Source organism: Perissodus microlepis, chromosome 3 (genome assembly GCF_051167445.1).
Source record: "Perissodus microlepis isolate ML-2025 ecotype Zambia chromosome 3, ASM5116744v1, whole genome shotgun sequence".
NCBI classification, from domain to species: Eukaryota; Metazoa; Chordata; class Actinopteri; order Cichliformes; family Cichlidae; genus Perissodus; species Perissodus microlepis.
In genome coordinates this window covers 42,920,511-42,934,536 of record NC_140463.1, presented here as the reverse complement: position 1 = coordinate 42,934,536, position 14,026 = coordinate 42,920,511, and the positions used below count along the sequence as shown (strand labels likewise).

The window sequence follows — 14,026 nt, the reverse complement described above, 5'->3', positions numbered from 1 at the left end:
ATTTTGAGGGGCAACTCCTTATTCTGAGTTAGGAATATCTTTAGTTTTGTATTCTTGCTTGTCTTTAGTTTTTGTAATGATTTATGTTTGAAGTCTTACAATTTTCTGATAGTGATTTTAATCGTTTGTTCTCTGTATCATGCCGGGGTGTTCTCCAGTCGTATCTCTGTGTCTGTCTGTTCCCTGTGTGCCCAGTTTCTGTAGCTGGTCATGTTTCTGTTGATTCTTCCCTTGTCTTTGCCAAGTTTATATGTCTCAGTGTTAGTTTTCTGTTAACAGTCATTCATCTCATGTCTTGTCAGTTAGATTCTTTTCTGTTGTGCCTTGTTTTCTCCAGCTGTCTTTCACCTCCCTAATTACCTCATGTGTTTATTTAAGTCCTCTGTTACGCTGTTCTTCGTTGTCATTCTTTCCCTCATCGCTGTGTGCTCTCTTGCCCGTGTATTCTGTGTTCCTTTATAATCTGAGTCATAGTTTAGTTTAGCATTTTGTACAACTCAGGCTTGTTAGAGTACAGCCAAAAAGCTGCCTTCCTGTGTTACGCCTCGCCTCCAGAGCTCTGAGTCCATTGCCTACCACACAGCAGCATCATGAAATCTTTTCATATTTCAATATTGTTAAATTATAATAGAGCTTACCTATTTCTTCCAAAAGTTTGACTTCCAAAAAGTTGTTGTACCTTTTAAACAAACAAGCCAGGTCAAGTCAGTATGTAGACGAGAGGTAACTCGGAGTTCTGTGGTTGTGCTTTAAATATGTCACATATTATCGTTTTTCTTGTCCTTCATCCAGGTGTCTGCTGGTTATCAGATGGAATTTTGTTTGGTTTAGTACAAAATTAACCCTCACCTTCTCTCCTGATTTGCTCAACATTATTAATCATTTTCTAGAGGAAGGTTTAGTGACAGTCTTATCCATGTGAGAGCCCAATTCAACAGGTTTCTATTCTGATTCTCAAAGTCTACTGAGCAAAATTAACTTTTTGTACAAAAATCTAGTCACTTAGGAGTTAGGTCAGTAGTAAGACATTTTTTAACTGTCCTAATGGAATTGGGTTGCCATTTAATTAGTGCATTCTGAACTTACTGACCAGTCAAAACACTGACAAAAAGCTTTGCTCTTCAAATCACACAGAGAGTTGGGGAAACCTGCAACAAACCTTATAAACAGTACATTTGCACAATCACTGAATGAATGCTCAATGGTCAATGGTAACTTTATTGTCTCTAACGGGACAGAACAGAAATATAAAAAACACAAACAAACACATCACATACACACAAAAAAATAATATAAGCCCTGAGAAAACAACCTAAATTTTATCATCAAAAAAGTGCAATGTGCAATGGCAACAACACTTACGGTACTTACGGTTTAGTGCTATTAACCATTATAATAGCAGTAGGGGCTTTAATCAATGTTTGTTTTTACAGTGCCATGATCAGAACGGATCATGGCACCGTATGATGAAACTCTGTGTGATGAAACTCTATATAATGAAACTATAGACTAGTTTTTTTTTAATTGTGTTGACTTATCAAGTAAAACAAGAGTTATGATAAATAATTTACGTGATGCATTTTCCTGAACAGTTTTTAATGGTGAAATATAAAGAAAAAAATCAAAAGTAGTCAAAAATGGCCAATTATATCCTGGAACCCAGAGGTTTACAGTGCACTAACTGTCACGGTCTGGCTGGCAGACCGTGGGGATATGGGGGAATGAGGACCCAAAACGCAGACTCTACGATGCAAACAGTGCACTTTATTTACAGTGAAGGCTGTAAACACAATAACTCCCCGTTGCTCCCTTGAATCCCGTGTGTGTGTGCTCCCCTCCGACGTCTGTGCTCGTGCTCCCCGCTGTTGTGTTCTCGCACACCCTGTGCGTGCTGCTGTTCTGGTCCACTCTTCCACCTGGGGGGAAAACCACAAAAACAGCCATCAACACCAACCCTGGCGGGCATACACGAACTGCACCGTCGTACGCTGACACACACTAACTTGGGTAGACAACTCAATGATCGCGCACCGGTGGGAGCTCCAACACTCTCCTAAGTAGCTCCCCCGACGAGCCCTGATCACCAACAGGTGTGTGGCAGGAACTTCAGGTGTGGCCAGTCCTCCTGCAGGGCCACACCCACACCCTGCCTATACATATAATGAGTGGAACACAGACTAACACAGCATTGTGCAGAAAGACACACACATCACCAAATAATAACGATAATAATAATAATAATAATAATAATAATAATAATAATCATAATAATAATAACAACAACAACAGTCAAAACTGCTCACGGACCCCCAGTCCTCCAGAGCCGGGTCCGTGACACTAACTTGTCATCATTAAGCAGCTTTTAAGCAGTCTGTGTCTTTTGTCCAATGTATGAGCTCTCAGAAACTGCCTTTCTTAGTACTTAATTGCAATTATTTCTATATTGGCTGAAAGATCAAGAAAAAAAGATCAGTTCCTTAAAGTGAGATTGAATGGTAATTATGTGAGAATAGAATACAGAGTCTCTGTATTATGGAAATATCACATTAAACATTTTGGTACCAAATTTTTTCTTTGATTACCAAAGACACTGTGTGGACTGACGAGGAGGAACAAACATATGCAATTAACTATTTTTCATTACCATAGCTTTGAAAATTTCTTCTGTGGCTGTCTCCACCGTGATGTACACACACATTACTTTAATAGGTAGGATTATTTCATTTGGGCCAGCATAGACGTTGTGAACAACTGCAAGAACCACAAGGACCAACAAGCTGCAAGGTCTCAGAAAATGTCAAAAAGCCTTTTTTTTCTGTTTGCTAGCAGCTTAGTTTTCAGATCAGTTTACATTATAGAGCCTTGTAGGGTCATATTATCCAGTTGACACTAGATCAATGTGGCACAGAGTTTTACATTCTTACAGATTAGGTTGCAAAAGTGTTTATTTTATTAACCTATTACCATATCACATGCATGTCATCATTATATCTGCTGAAATTCAATTTTTGACACTTCAATGAGTTTGTGTCCAAGGCTTAAGTAATCACCATGAAAAGAAGAAGCAAAATAATGTTAGAGGGAAATAAATAGTGACAATTTCTACTCAGCATGCTCTGGTTTGTTGCTATCACAACACAATCGCAGTGTTTCTCTCGTAATATAAAGTTTGCACATTAGAGCAAAGTTACGTTGCACTTTCACAGTTTCACAGGTTTTGCGCGATAGGTCGTTGATGTTTGTTTCAAAAGAAAAGCAAACTTATTTTCACTGCGAACAAACTGTCTGATTATGTTCAGAATTTAAGTCTGCGAAAAACTAGAGGGACTTTAAGCTTTAATTGTAGAAGGTTAAGCAGCACTGCCAACAAATGCACACAACAGTTTATAACCGATTATCACGAAAGATAATGCTTAGCATGCTTGCCATTTCTAGCCACGTGCATAAAATTTGGTCAACACCAAATACCACTGGCACAATGAGCTGATATCAGGGCATTTCCACATGACGTTCATTGCCACACTTAATGAGAGCAGAATGAATTCTCTCCATAGTACCTGCTGCTCCGTATTGTAATTGACTTAAAAACACCTATGCACCTATCATGGTAGCAGGAACGTTTTGGGTTTAAGTTATGGATGCAGAGGCCATTCCTGCCAACAAACACATGCAAACACCACCATCCCACAAACACCCGCAGAGATATGACTGAAGTGACGTGTGATTCTTTTGGTGCTAAACTAACAATATGCTGCCAAATACACTATTGCAGAAGTATGATATTAAATACCAACATGTACAATACAAATCTAAAACTTTTATTTGTGACCCACATGTAGAAAAACGTTACAATAACACCTGATTGCTGTCTTCAATGGGAAATCTCAAAACTAGCTAGCTTGACCTTGATGTTAGCATGACCTGGCGATAGCTGGGCTGACTCAGTTTACTACTTCAGCAATAAAATGCAACTGATTTAGGAAGGCCACTTCATATCTAGCTCCCTACAGTACTTTCCTGTTGAATTATGGTTAGTTCTGATGCCAAGAAAATAGCACAGTTCAAAATGCTAAAGTTGTGGCTTTAAAATTTGCAGTACAAAAACCAGTGGGTGATGTCTCAGTGTTTAAATCCACGTTTCATTTATATTATAGTATTAGGATCCTGGAAATATGGTCTGTTTGTCATGGTCCTTTCCTGAGAGGTTCTGTCCTATCGAAGGGGCATTGTCCTGCTGGGAGAGGCCACTTCCATTAGAGAATATACTATGAAGGGTGCTTGGAGCTCGAAACAATGTTTAGGTCGATGATATGTGTTTCTAAATGCCTGCCAGTGCAATGACCCAAGACTTCAGAAACAGAACCATTACATGGTAAAAACTCAGTGAAGCTTACACACACAGACACACTCACACATGCATGCTGTTTATCTTTGAGGCACAATTACTTTCATTCATTTTAATCCATGTATTCCATGTGCATGCTTGTCTTCTCACAAATGACCTCCTAACATGTTAGGGCAGCACTACATATCTCATACCATGGAAAAGATAAGATGATATTCCTGGATTAGGAAAGCTGATAAAAGTAGAACCAAATATGCATCATCTTGAGAATGCTGAGCAAGCCAGAACTTATTTTTGAGATGAGATATCCAGACAAAGACATCCAGTAATGTGTTTTGGATATTTCAATATCATAAAAAAAACCCCAGAGGCCTAAAATACTGGAAGGATTGAGCAGGATTAAAAGCAGGATGTGGCCTCATGCCTGTATTGTTGATCTCTGCCTGGCACAATGAGCAGATGCTGTAGATAGCAGATTTGATATAGTCAGCTGTCACGTGTCCCTAAGTAGAGACACAAAATGTCTCAAGGGAGAAAAGGTGCAAGGCATCTGTCTGAATATACGTAGAATTATGCAGAGGGTGCGATGGGACGACCAACATCTGGCATCCGCAGCACGCTGCAGCACATCCAGCAGATGGAGACAGAAATGCTTTCATGTGTGGTTTTGCAGACAGAGAAGCAGCTGGAGGCAACACAACCTGCAGAAGGTCACATGGCTGTGATGGGAAAACAGGCCTTATCTGAGAAGCTGTATCACATTCTTTATCTTCATGTGTTCGTTGTAAGAAGTTAGATATATCAATATAATGTTTTAAATACAGACTTTAGTCTATATAAGGGCAGGTAGAGAAAAATGCTCTGGATATTGAACATGTTTAATTCAGTAGTATACTTACCTACTTTTTAGCTCGTGGTTTCTATTAAGTTGGCTAACATTTTTTTGTGTGTTTCCATAAACACGCTATATACTGTATATACAGATGTGGATAAACCTATTAGCTCCGCTATGGCATTTAAAGTTTTTTGTCAAAGATTTATTAACAGAGCAATGGATTTTAAACATCATATTTCAACAGGGTCAGTAGTATTAGCTCTAATGAAAAACTGAACTTTTTACTGAGCCACAGCACAAGCCACTGCTGTGCAATTGTGTGTTTTAACTTTGTAATCCCCAAAGCTTGTAAAATCAAGTTCAAAGTGACTTTAGTACAAGCTTCAAATTTACATGTGATATAAAAAGTTTAGGGAGGGTTTAAGCGCTCACTTTATAAAGCATCATGTCCAAAGGAAAATAAATCAGTGTAGACTACTACTAGCAGGAGATGGGTATACAAAGTTATCACAAGTGTTCCCAAGAGTAGTGTACTAAAAAATATCTTCAAGAAAGTAAGAGAATCACAGAATACGGAACAAGCCTGGCAGAGGCAAGAAGAGAAATATTTCAAAGACTCTGGAAAGAACTGGTGAGAGATGTGTTTAAAGACAGAACAACTGACAATGTATGAGTGACTGACTCAGCCAAGTTGGGAAGTGTAGTCTCAAAGAAGACACTCACTAGAAATGTGCACAGGAATTGACTGCAAAGTTGAAGAAAACTTGAAACACCTGACCCCAACACCTTCAAACCAGACTGAACTATACTAAGAACAGCCCAAAGGAAGTTTAAGCATAGTGGAAGTGTGTCTCTTGTGCGACAAAAGACACACAGATGAGACAAAACTAGAGGTGTTTGTCCATCCGGTCTTTAAGTCTAATGTCGTTAGCCGTGCCTGGGCCCAAACAGAGTTAGAAGTTAGCAGGAAGTTAGCTCACTAGTTTCCATCAAAATATTATATACCACGTTCTCACTTAGGGATTTCCGAAACAAATTAAGACGTACAGCTCTGCTATCACTTCTGACATAAATGAAGACAGGAAAGTAAACAGCAGTGACATTTGTAGGGTTACTGAAGTTTGACTAGCTGGTATATAATGATGTGCTACTTGTTGGCTAGCTACACAGCTATGGTTAGCATAATATAAACAGTGAAGCTGGAGGATGAACGCTAACTTTTTTCCACTCAATAAAAGTTAATGTGAGGGTTCCTGAAGGTTCTGGACAAATGCAATTGCATGGCGGGATGCTGTAAATGGACTGAACTTCAGTCGGGAGAACAACTGAGATGATCCATGGACTGTAGTTATATCGTAAGGTTTTAAAAACTGAGCTTTGAAATGAATAGTGGTAATAAAAACCGAGAGAAGCCAACAGTGATCACTGACTGTTTTTAGGGGCTTGTTGAGATTAAATAGAACAAGATACAAAGCATTACAACATGTAAAAAACACAAAAGCCTTAATAAAAGTGGAGTAATTTGGGCCCAGAAGCAGGATTCATCACATCATCACTTAAAGAGCGGATAGAGACACTGTTTATGTTTGGAGAAAGAAGGGAGACGAATACAATCCAAAGTACAGGGAGTATTATGTTGTGGTTGTGCTTCATTGCATCTAGAACTGAAGACTGAAGATTTTGAAAGACAATCTTGAGACTTTCAACAAAGAACAATGAGCCAGGCTTGCTCAGGAGGTGAGTGTGAGACTTGTTGAACGCAACAACTGACTACAGGCGGTTAGCAAAAAAAAAGGATGCACATCTTACTATTAGCATTGGAGAGCTTATGTTTGATCCTGGTAGGTTTTTTGTTTTTTTGTTGTTTTTTTTGTTTTTTATTGGGGGGGGGTTCTGTGTGCAAAGTAAAATAATGTAAGCATCCATAATAAAACTTGGATGTTTGGAAAAATTGTGTTAAAAATTCTTTGCTCTGTTTAACAGCACTTGGAAATATACTTGTAAAACACAACAATGAATTTTCATAGGGAGGGCTAATAATTCTATCCTCATCTGTATATTGGCAATACAACAAAACATTCTGCTAGTATTAATTGAAGACCGAGGCTGCTGTTTGCATAAACACATTTGTTGTTAGGGTGATTACTTCAATACGGAAGGTCAGCAAATGAAAACATGCATGGCTATGTTTCTCGTGGGACTCTTTCTACATTCACTGCACCTTTTCAAAGTTGACCTCAAACCCAAAACGTGAACAAAGCTCCTCGAGGCGCTCGCTGGTTCAGAACTTTTCCTTCCTTCAATTGTTTTGCGTCATGATATGGCTCATTTCAACCCCCATGACACCATTTACTCAGACGCCTGGCATGTACTGACAGCTACTGTTTACTATTCATCGCACCATATTTTTGCACGAACTTCACTACAGCATAAATTATTAAAAGAAAACCTATTCACACTATGTCAGAATTTAGGTTGGCAAATCTTTTGCATATGTAAACTTCCAAAGGCATTTGAATGCACGAGTGCTAGCAAGAATATTGTAAACAGGTGTAGGATTGTAAGACCAGCTTGGAAAAAATGTATATAAACTGTTAATTAACAGATTAGTTTGGTCTGAACATGTGTTTGTGACAAGAATGACCAACCCGACCACACAGTTCACGTTTCAAAACTTTTTATTTGGTTGTTCTTTCTTCCAACCATCGGCCGCAGCTTTTCAACTGCCAGCCACACACAAAACACCAACTCAGGTCCCGGTACATTCTTTATAGGTGAGACATAATCAGTGGATGGAGCTCAGGTGTGTCTCAGGCTCCCCTGACACCACCCTGAGCCCACTGCTCCACTCCTCCCCTGCAGCTGAGCCACAAGCCACACCCTGCCACAGTGTTTTATGGGAAAAATGCGCTGTTGGCCCCACAGACGAGCAAACTTATTTTTTTGCTTCAAAATTTAAGGTGAGGCTGATTCCCGTCACAAAACACCCCCAAATTTTAAATTAAGCTACTTACATATGCTAAAGGACATATATTTGCAAAGGTAAAGTGACTACACTCTAAAATGACATTATATTGAAATGGATATATTCAGTGTTGGGGAGTAACAGAATACATGTACCGCCGTTACGTATTTAAAATACAAAATATGAGTAACTGTATTCCGTTACAGTTACCGTTTAAAAGGGTGGTATGTAGAATACAGTTACTTTGTTGAAATAAAGGGATTACACAGCGGTCTTTTCCTGTTTCATATGTTAGGCTATGCCCTCTCCATTTTTGATAATTCCACACCGGTGGAAACCCAAACAAAACACGCATTCAGAGGCTCAAATGTTCATGTCTCAATCTCGTGTCTCATAATGATGTGAAGAAATATTTTTTAAAATGATTTAATATGAAGGCAATAGGCAGAGTGTTACAGGCACAGCCCTAAAGAATGTAGCCTCATGGGCAGTGTAGTCCGTGCTGCAGGGAGAATGGACTGCCATACCCGTTATGTGTCTGCAGTGAGGGAGGGAGTAAAGGTGAGTGGAAAAGTACAACTTGGTGACAAGTTGTACTTTTCCACTCAGAAACGGGAGCTGGAAGCATGTAAATATAATAATAACCACTGCAGCCAAAAAGCGTGCCTGACGAGCCCAGTTGTAAGTAAGCTATTAAGACTTGACTGTACACTGTGTTCCTGTTTTCTTCCGAAACAATAAGCTCCATTGGAGCAGCCTTTCAACGCCTCTGTCTGTTTCTCGCTAACAAAGTTGACCCAGACAACAAAGTAAAGCTAGTTTTCGGCTACGAGCCCAACACGAACCTGACGTATTAGCCAGAGGTCCCTTTACTACGGTTCGGAGCCGCGGACCTGTTTTATATACGCGCGGAATAGTTTTCTACACGAGATCACTGCAAAAAGTGCAGCCTTACCTAATGTCCACCCTACTGTTACTCATTTTATATTAAGTTTTAAAAATCTAGTTGCTATTGGTACGGTGAGTAGCCTTCAGTAATAGTAATAAATCACACAGCAATAGGACATTCATTAGTTGTAAAAAAGCATGATAATATATTAAGTAATCCAAAGTATTCAGAATACATTACTCTCATTGAATACATTACAAAATACATTTTGTAATGTATTCTGTAATCTGTAGTGGAATACATTTTAAAAGTAACCTTCCCAACACTGGATATATTAGTCTTTCAGTGAGCATAAAATTGTGAAACAAACACAGCTGCTCATGTTTTTCGGCTCCTCAGCAAACATGTCTGTGTTGGGCAGGTGGTCACTTACAAATTACATTGTTACATTCAAAATCCTACTAATCAGGCCCCATCTTATCTTAATGACCTTGTAGTACCATATCACCCTATTAGAGCACTTCGCTCTCGCACTGCAGGCCTACTTGTTGTTCCTAGAGTACTTAAAAGTAGAATGGGAGGCAGAGCCTTCAGTTTTCAGGCCCCTCTTCTGTGGAACCAGCTTCCAGTTTGGATTCGGGAGACAGACACTATCTCTACTTTCAAGATTAGGCTTAAAACTTTCCTTTTTGATAAAGCATATAGTTGGGGCTGGATCAGGTGACCCTGAATCCTCCCTTAGTTATGCTGCAATAGGTGTAGGCTGCTGGGGGATTCCCATGATGCATTGAGTTTTTCCTTTTCAGTCACCTTTCTCACTCAACATGTGTTAATAGACCTCTCTGCATTGAATTGTACCTGTTATTAATCTCTGTCTCTCTTCCACAGCATGTATTTATCCTGTCTTCCTTCTCTCACCCCAACCAGTAGCAGCAGATGGCCCCGCCCCTCCCTGAGCCTGGTTCTGCAGGAGGTTTCTTCCTGTAAAAAGGGAGTTTTTCCTTCCCACTGTCGCCAAAGTTCTTGCTCATGGGGGGGTCATATGATTGTTCGTTTTTTTATCTTTATGTATTATTGTAGGGTCTACCTTACAATATAAAATGCCTTGAGGCGACTGTTGTTGTGATTTGGCGCTGTATAAATAAAACTGAATTGAATTGAATTATGTACTCTGGATATACTGGTGTGTTTAGCCATTTTGCAAAGAATAAAAACTATTTCAAATGGCACTTTATATGATTTTGGTTTTTCTTTTTCCCTGAAGATTCTCCTCCATACAATAGAGACCCATAAAGTGTTAAAGAACAGTTTTATGCTGACACGTGTTCATCTCCATCTACCAAACACGTTTTTTGGGTGTTTTTTTTAATAATGTGTGAGTCTCTTCCTGACTTGGTCAGAGGTTATTTCCAAATTTAGCATCTCAAAAAAAACAACTGAACAGACACTGACCACCTTTGTGCTGTTTGCGGCCCTGAAGTAAACAATCCCACAACTGCCACACTACAATCTAATACAATAAGAAATAACCAAGGAGAAGAAAGAAGATCAGTCAGTTTCATAAATGATCAATTGTTATTAAATCTAAGGCCATGAGAACCAATCACAGAGAGTTGGGGAATGGCTGCAATCAAAGCATTGTAAGATAGTGAAAGATATACCCTTAGGCCCCCTTCTTTATTCAAACCAGTGTTCCTCCCTGTCCAAGATGTGTACATTCTTATCACTGAAAGACTGGCCAGCGTCTTTTGAGGATCACAGAGATGGTCGACCCAAAGGAGATGAACAGACTCAACCTTTTGGGATTTCCTTACCTGGATGATTGAACATGCATCAAGACACAAACAAACATCACATGAATACAAAAAAAAACAAAACGATACCATTGGTTTTACATGGTCTTTTATTGAAGGTTAACATCTTGTTTTTAGAGTACAGTTCTCTGTAAGTTCTGTTTCATGCATTGTATTCACAAACTCACAGTTTGTATGTCATAACCTGTGATCTTGCATTTCTCTGAGCTGTGACTCAAAGAAAGAATATCAATTTCACACCAACTGCAGTTTATGCCACATGTAACACGCTCACACCCATCCTCTAAACCTCAGCTTAAAACTATGTCAAAAAGCTCAAAAAAGCTTCAAGGCTCAAAAAGAGTTCACCTCTTTTGCTTTCCTTGTAATCAGTGCTGGCTGGCCATATTAAACATGGCCAACCCATCAAATAACCAGGACAGCATGTGCAAGTAAGTCCAATGAGCCAAAAACTTCCTTCCTCCCATTTATTGTTTAAACTTACTGTTTATGGTGGGCAGCCAATCAGAATGAATTTGGCCTAAAGGGAGTGAAAGGGAGCTCTTTCAAACAGTTAAAGCACATTTGTAGCTAATTGTAATAAAGTTAGCAAAAAAAGTAAAGAAATTTGTGTTTAGTCAATTATTTCATTGTCGTAACGATGCTTCCTGTCAATATATCGTATGTGTTGGAAAGGCTGTTTATTGTCCCTTAATGCATTTGTAGGTTTAGCAGCAGAGTTGAGCTTATGGAGTGCACCTTCTCTGACAATCAACCAAGAAGCATTATTACAACAAACAAATAATGGATCGAAAACAAATTTCCTGACCTTTGATATCATATCAAAAACCATGTTGTACTATATGATGCCTATATGAAGTAAAAGTATTCCCCCTGAATGACAAATCTCTTTTGGGGTAACTTTTTCTAAATCTCTAGCAAATGCAGTTCTAATTGCAATGATTTACATCTTCTTTGGAGAAAAATTTTGGGAGAAATTATTGTAAAGACTAATCATGTGACACTGACTCTGCTAAACTAAACGTTGCAAAGACTGCGTCATGTTTGGCTCATTTACTCTGGTTTCATTTTTCTCTTTGACTTCCGGCAGCAGAGGAGCCTACAGACAAAGACCACAGCCCAGATGAAAATTCCAGTTATGGCTATGGTTAAAGCAGCCACATCCAGACAGAAGTAGGAATACCAAGGCAGATGAAAACCTGCCGATTGTAGGTGAGGTGCTCCTTTGTTCCTGATGACATATTCAATCCAAAAGATGGCAGTGTCCATTGGAGTCATTGGCTTGTCACGGTGTAGCTGTGACAGATGCTGCATGTTAGTGTGGAAAGAGGGATTCTCAAGAACATCCTTGAGAGCGCCCAGGAAGTCTTCTTTGGTCAGCGTGTAAGCCTCTACAACCCGAGCTGCACCACGCACCTTCAGCCGGAGTAAGTTGTCAAACTGGTCAAGGAGGAGTGGGAGGCCCACAACAGGAACACTGTGGTAGATGGCTTCATACATGGCATTGGTGCCTCCATGGGCCACAAAGGCACGAGTCTTGGGGTGTCCCAGGAGGTCGTTCTGAGGTAGCCACTCCAACAGCAGGGTGTTGTTTCCGAGAGATGAAGGTTTTTCACCCACAAAACGCCAAATCACCTTCTGAGGGAGCTCAGCAAAAGCAGCAGCGATGGTCTCTGTGGCCTTCCGAGGTAGGGCTGATATAAATGTCCCCAGAGACATGACAACCACTCCGTGTTCTCCGGAGCTTTGCATGAATGCTTCCAGCTCAGCGGGGAGGGGCTGGGCCATTTTGCAGTGGAAGCCCCCTATATATACTACATTTGGCATTGTGGGCCGAGGGAACTCAAAGACAAAATCTGCCCTGAACAGCCAGATATCAGCTCTACGCTGTAAAGACAGCAAATCGGTACCTGGAGGGAAGTGTCGTTGGAGCAGGTCTGAGTAGGCAGGATTTATGATCAAGTGCTGTTCAATGACATTATAAAGATAATGCAGCATATTTTTGATTCTTTCCAGACAGTCCATCTGATCATGGAGCTCACTAGCTGACACAGGGACATATGAGATAGGAGAGGGAGCTATGGTGAAATGACCTTCTCCAGTATTAATCCAGCGCACATTAAAAACTATAGGCAGCTCAAGGTAAGTTGCAAGAAGCATCCCTATTGTCAGACCAGGGTCAGTTAACATTAAGTCAAACTTGGTATCCTGTAGCTTCTGAATAAATACTGTGTCTTCTATTATTGTAGCAGCTGATCTGGCCCAGATCTTGTGACCCTGATCTAACACGGACGTGATCAAGTACTGTTGGCAGAACGTGCGTATAAATGTAGGATAAGTGCGACATTCCATAACATCTTGTAACATTTTGTTGTAGTAGTTAATGTCTGACTCATCCGCAACCGTGCTTATATTAATAGAAGTATAAATGGAAGAGTTATTAGGGATGTACCAGCTCTTTGCAGAGCGCAGAACTGTGATGTTGTGGCCCCTGGAGTGTAACTGTTCAAGGATAATTTTCATGTTTATCCAGTGGCTACCATCGACAGGGACTACCAGAATGTTGCTGCTGCTACATGGAGGGGGCCTGAGAAGCAGGAAGCAGAGCACTGTCAGAATCAGAGGGATGGAAAGACCGGACATTTCCTGGAAGAAATAATAGACAGAAACAAAGAATCAGACTTGTAACCTCAGTGAACGCTAATACATTAAAAGTTTAAGAGTTACTGTGTCACTGCCGAAATACTTACGTTTCAGACTGGTTTTTGTTTTAATCCCATAGTCAATAAGCAAATGTTCGGAAACTAACTCGGGCCAATTATCAACTCAGTTTACCTAGTAACACATAGTCAAAAAAACATTTGATGAACTCTGTGCTATATGCACCTCAGCATCCATTGACCCCAGTCTGTGATTTTACATGGCCTGCCACCAGCCTCCCAGCTGCTGTTGTTCCTTATCACTTCCACTTTGTTACAATACCACTAACAGCTCACTGTGGAATATTTAGTAGCAAGGAAATTTCGTATCACGGTTTCCCAAAGGAATTCACTAAGCTCCTAAGATTCTTCCACAAATGCTTGTAGAAGCAGTCTGCATGTCTAGGTGCTTGGTTTAATACACCTGTGACCATGGAAGTCATCGGAACACCTGAATTTAATGATTCGTGCAAAGTGTG

The 14,026-nt window shown here is 40.0% G+C and overlaps 1 pseudogene; it reads right to left on the bottom strand.

The window, feature by feature from the left end:
* Window positions 1-11,901: 11,901 nt before the first annotated feature.
* Window positions 11,902-13,491, bottom strand: LOC146391573 (UDP-glucuronosyltransferase 2B15 pseudogene; annotated as a pseudogene).
* Between the last annotated feature and the right edge of the window lie 535 nt (window positions 13,492-14,026).